This window comes from Penaeus japonicus, unplaced genomic scaffold (genome assembly GCF_977035675.1).
Source record: "Penaeus japonicus unplaced genomic scaffold, GWHDUDI00000001_assembly GWHDUDI00000033, whole genome shotgun sequence".
Lineage (NCBI taxonomy): Eukaryota > Metazoa > Arthropoda > Malacostraca > Decapoda > Penaeidae > Penaeus > Penaeus japonicus.
This window is the reverse complement of record NW_028234435.1, coordinates 739,055-745,040: the sequence shown is the minus strand read 5'-3', so window position 1 is coordinate 745,040 and position 5,986 is coordinate 739,055. Positions and strand designations below refer to the sequence as shown.

Sequence of the window (5,986 nt, the reverse complement as noted above, 5' to 3'; positions counted from 1 at the left end):
GGAGAGAGATGAGAGAAGTGAGAGAGAGAGAGAGAGAGGGAGAGAGAGAGAGAGAGAGAGTGTGTGTGTGTGTGTGTGTGTGTGTGTGTGTGTGTGTGTGTGTGTGTGTGTGTGTGTGTGTGTGTGTGTGACATCACAATCAGCACAGTAAAAAACAAAACAAACATATAGCAGCTATATACCACGAAAGAAGGAATAAATACAAAACAATGATCTTATCTTCCATCTCAAAGTCTGAACCCAAGATTTTTCTCGAGGCAAGATAAGACATCACAAATACAACAGGAAATTACAAAATGTATCCAAGAATATCGTTAGCTCTGCGGAAAAAGAATTCGGAATTTAGAAGGAATCCGATTCTTCTTTTCAGAATAAACATATTTTGCTTGGTCAAAATTGCTGTAAAATTGCTTACATATATTGACATAATAATTATTATCATACTACTACTACTACTACTACTACTACTACTAATAATAATAATAATAATAATAATAATAATAGTAATCATAATTATTACAATAATTATAATTACAATAATGGTAATAAATTACTATATTCAGGAATATAACAATAATGTCAAAGTTTGTAATCAATGTATGCATATATATATATACATATATATATATATATATATATATATATATATATATATATATATATATACACACACATAACAAAAAAGGGCAAAGCATTTATCGTAGGCAACATTTTTTTTTTACCTGTGTCTTCGCCAACCTTCACGACTGATACTGAAAACCGGCGAACGGACCCCGTAGACTTCTCGCAGACCGTTTATTTGATGGTTAGGTCCTCCCTGGGCTTCTTGTTGCTTCTTTTTCGTCCTGTGGGAAAGAAAATGGCCGATTAACACAATTCTCTATTTCCATTCTTTTGAATCGATTAATTTTTGGAATGTAGACATAGACAATAACTGGAGAGAGAGTGAAACTGTGTTATTGCTGAGTGCGTGAGTGTGAGTGTGTGTGTGATAGTGAGAGTGAGAGTGAGAGTGAGAGTGAGAGTGAGAGTGAGTATGAGTGTGGGTGTGAGCGAGTGTGAGTGTGAGTGTGAGTGTGAGTGTGAGTGTGTGTGTGTGTGTGTGTGTGTGTGTGTGTGTGTGTGTGTGTGTGTGTGTGTGTGTGTGTGTGTGTGTGTGTGTGTGTGTGTGTGTGTGTGTGTGTGTGTGTGTGTGTGTGTGTGTGTGTGTGTGTGTGTGTGTGTGTTAGCATGTGCAAAATATTCGATGAAAAGTAAGTGTTAATTTTCCCTGAAAAATCCTCCTTTCTTCTCGCAGTGCCACGAAATATTGGCACTTATGTCATTTGAGGCGAGAGTCTGATGATCACTGAGAATAGGCAAGGACACAGGGACAGGGAAAGAAAGAGATGGGACCCAAGGAAGATATATATATATAATATAGATATTATATATTATATATAATATATTATATATATATATATATATATATATATATATATATATATATATATTTATATAGTCTATATATATATATATATATATATATATATATATATATATATATATTATATGCATATATACATACGTATATACATATATATATTATACACACTAATAATATATATATATATATATATATATATATATATATATATATATATATATATATATATATATATATATATATAGTAAGAGATGAAGCAATTTATTCGAGAAAAAAATAAATGAGGCAAATGAATGACATGAGGCGATGCATGTGAGAAATAAGGCATGAGGCGATGTATGCGAGGAAATAAAAGATGAGGTGATATATGAGGGAAATAAAACGGTAAAAAAAAAATCAAAATGACATAGACGAGATGCAGAAATAAAAATTCCCTTTCCCCACCTGGGCCCAAGTCACAACCTAAATGTTCACTGAAACTCGATATAAAAAGCAAAGAAACTCCTACTTGTGAGAGAGGCGTTGCTATACACTCACGGATGAGCCAACATCTGTGCGCACACCTGCCAGCAACACCCCTGTTACACTTGCAACAGCTGCATGCACCAAGATAAACTAATTCGGGCCTCAAGTTTATGCAAACATCTCAAGTAAAACACTCATTTCTATCTAAAAATAGCACACTGATCGGTCTGAAAAAAAAAAGTATAACACGCACACTCTTCTACAGAGAAAGATATAAATGCAAAGATATCACATCCATCCTTCTCTCTCTCTTTCTCTGATTTAAAGACTTGCCAATCATCACCCGACATACTCTCTGTAATCTCCAGGGCCATTAATTATCTCTCAACTTAATTACAGTTCGAAAAACCCACAAAGGTTTTCTTTTTTCCCGAAAGCCGCTCACGGGGTCTTTCATGTCGATCTTCGTAATGGAAATGGTGGCGCTGTCTCTAGTCCCGAATGCACGCCGATCTGGGTGACAGTCGGTCGGTCCGTCGCCAGCTCCCTGCCCTTTGTGTGTGTGTGTGTGTGTGTGTGTGTGTGTGTGTGTGTGTGTGTGTGTGTGTGTGTGTGTGTGTGTGTGTGTGTGTGTGTGTGTTGTGCGGTGGTGTTTGGTGTGTGTTGTGTTGTGTTGTGTGTGTGTGTGTGTGTGTAGTGTGTGTGTGTGGGTGGGTGGGGTGGGTGTGCTGTGGGGGGGGTGGGTTTGTGTGTGGTTTGTGTGTGTGTTTTTTGTGTGGGTGGGTTGTGTGTGTGGTGTGTGTGGTGTGTGGTGGTGTGTGTGTGTTGGGGGTGTTGGGTGGTGTGTGGTGTGGGGGTGGGGGGGGTGGTGGGTGTGGGTTGTTTTTGTGTGGTTGTGGGTGGTTTGTGTGTGGGGTTGTGTGTGGTGTTGTTTGTTTTGTGTGGTGTGTGGGTGTTGTTTTGGGTGGTGGTTGTGTGTGGTTGGGTGGGTGTGTGTGTGGGTGTGGTTGTGTGGTGGGTGTGTGGTTGTTGTTGTGTGTGTGTTTGTTTTTGTGTGTTGGGGTTGTGTGTGTGTGTGTGTGTGTGTGTGTGTGTGTGTGTGGGTGTGTGTGTGCGTGTGGTGGGTGTGGTTGGGTGTGGTGTGGTGGTGTGTGTGGGGTGTGTGTTTGTTGTTGTGTGTTGTTGTGTGTTGGTTTGTGTTGGTTTGTGTGTGGGTGTGTGTGTGTGTGTTGGGGGTTGTTGTGTGGTGTGTGTGTGGTGTGTGTGGTGTTGTGGGGGTTGTGTGGGTGTGTGTGTGTGGGATGTGTGGTGTTTTGTGTGTTGTGTGGGGGGTTGTTTGTGTTGTGGTGTGTTGGCGTGTGTGGGGGTGGGTGTTGTCGGGTGGTGTTGTGTGGGTTGGTTTGTGTTTGTGGTTGGGTTGAGTTGTGTGAGTGTGTGGGGGTGGTGTGTGGGGGGGTGTGGTGTGTGGGTTTGGTGTTGGGGGGGGGTTTGGTGTGTGTGTGTGTGTGTGTGTGTGTGTGCAGGTATGCATGTATGTATACATACATACATGATAATATATATATATACATATATATATATATATATATATATATATATATATATATTATGTATGTTTGTATGTATATGTATGCATATGTATATGTATATGTATATATATATGTGTATATATGTGTATATATATGTATATATATATATATAATATATATATATATATATATATATATATATATATATATATATACACACACACATATATATATATATATATATATAATATAATATATATATATATATATATATATATATATCGACAACCATCATTATGAGTACACCAACCAAGAGCGTGAAAAAGTTCAGCTCCTTCACATAATTTATATTCTCTCCTTTCATTTCATTCGCCCTCCTCTCTCTCCTATCATCTTGTTCCGTTTCCTCCTCTCTCGACCCTTTGTCCCTCTCCTTTTCTTCGTTCTTCCTCTTTCTTCATCTTCTCTAATTACACCTTTCCTTTCCTTCTCCCTTACTAATCATATAGACTTCCTTCCTCACATCTTTCGACCATGGTTAAAGTCATGACCGGACCTCCATCTTCAATCTTTTCTCCCTATATCTTGTGCTGGATAATCTTGGGTATTTATTTCATCCATGTTTTGTTTTCTGTACAATTTGATATCATTGGAAGTATTGGCAATTCTTTCTCGATACAAAATGGCCGCTAACGAAGAGGGTATCATCCCCTGCTAATCTTCTGGGAATCATTCTTATTCCCAGCCTCTCTACCCTTCTTGGCATGCGTGACACATTTTGAATTAGCCAATGACCAATTAGTAATCCAGGTTTCTTTGAGTCCCACGGTCCAGGTTCGGTTCCGGTTCGGGAGAGATTTTTGGCTTGTGTTTTTGTGTGATCCTTTTTGCCTATCTCTAAAGATGGGGGAAATTCGAAAAAAAAAGAAAAAGGAAAAAAAAAGAATCAAATATGACTGACTCACCTTTTTGTCAAATCACACCAAATTACATACGTACGAAAATATAGACCGGTAATGATCTATATTTTCACTTCTCTCATTGCTTCTCTTCCCCTCCCCTCTCACCACCCCCAACTTTTCTCTCCCTCTCTCTCTCTCTCTCTCTCTCTCTCTCTCTCTCTCTCTCTCTCTCTCTCTCTCTCTCTCTCTCTCTCACACTCTCACTTTCCTTCTCTATTTCAATCTCCCTCTCTTTAATTTTCCATTCTCTTTTTCTCCCTCTCTCCCTTTCCTTCTTCTACATCTCCTTCTTTCTCCCTCTCTCCCATTCTCTCTTCCGTTATCCCACCCCCTCTTCTCTCCCCTCCTCTTTCCCATGACCCTCCCTCGACCGTTATCTCCCGACTCTTCCGTGTTATCTGCCGGCGACGCGACCGAACAAGAGCCAACGATTAAGAGGCAATGTCGCTGCGTGATATGAAAGTCCCTCGCCTTTCCAACGCTGCATGGTCCTCGCGCTACTCGTGCTTGTTCACTGTTCACTGTTCACGCCTGTCGATGTGTGTGCGTGTGAACTCTGTGGAGGTCGTGTTGCGGTGGTGTGTGTGCTTATTTGCTGTTTGAATATTCACTTTTTTTTTTTTTTTACTTTTCATATCTTTATATATTTTTTGCATATTATATATTATGTATATACTTTACTACTTATGTGTATGAGTGAGTCTGTGAGTGAGTGAGTGAGTGAGTGAGTGAGTGAGTGAGTGAGTGAGTGAGTGAGTGAGTGAGTGAGTGAGTGAGTGAGTGAGTGAGTGAGTGAGTGAGTGTGTGTGTGTTTTGTGCCCTCGAAGCAAATCCATTAAGATTCATACATAATGCCCAATACATAGCATTTCCTTCGCATATAAAACTAAACCCTACGCCAGCAGCAGCAGCAAGTTAATCGCCCCCCCCCCTCACTCCCTACCTCCTACCCCCACCCCTTCAAAAACAAAAATGGAATCCAATAACACAGAGGCGCCCGGCCCGACGCCCGGCTGCGGCGCTTTGTCCTGCAACCGAGAATTAATCAAGAAAATCTTTCGCCTCATTACTTCTTCCGACTTGGCCGCAGCTCGTGGAAAGCACTCGGAGTCACGACCCAGTGCATGGCAACTGACCTTGAGTGTGTCTCAGGTCACGATCATTACATGCTAAAGAGTCCTCAAGCGTCAATTTATTTCATCATTAAGGGCAAAGTTACCTGGCAGGTAAGAATGGGAGGGAGAAAATGTAAGAAAATGAAAGAGGAGAGACAAGGATGGCGAAAATTAAGGAGGCTCGGACGGACGCTATTTCGATACAACGCGTATGAATGAATACACAAGCGGATTCGCACACACTTTTTTTTCAAACATGTCACCTACTAAATAATAAAAGTCATGGTTCAACATTTCCGGTCCCAATGTACTTCTAACTTTCGAAAATCACGAAATAAATGAAAAAGCAAAGTAAAAAATTAGGCGATAAAGGAAAGGCAAATAGTTTGTGTATGATTCGTCATCAAAGAGTTGCGTTTTGCGTCGCATATTTCCCTTTGATTTATCCATTTATTCATCAATTACCACAATTGGAATATTTCTTACCGT

At 40.0% G+C, this 5,986-nt stretch overlaps 1 protein-coding gene across 1 annotated transcript in view; it reads right to left on the bottom strand.

Annotated features, from left to right (window-relative positions):
- The window catches only part of LOC122255485 (receptor-type guanylate cyclase Gyc76C), a 190,104-nt gene that overhangs the window by 61,343 nt on the left and 122,775 nt on the right, over positions 1–5,986 (bottom strand). The window contains exon 2 of the mRNA XM_086530667.1: positions 723–845. The gene's annotated coding sequence lies outside the window, so the exon portion shown is untranslated. The remainder of the gene's footprint in view (positions 1–722; positions 846–5,986) is intronic.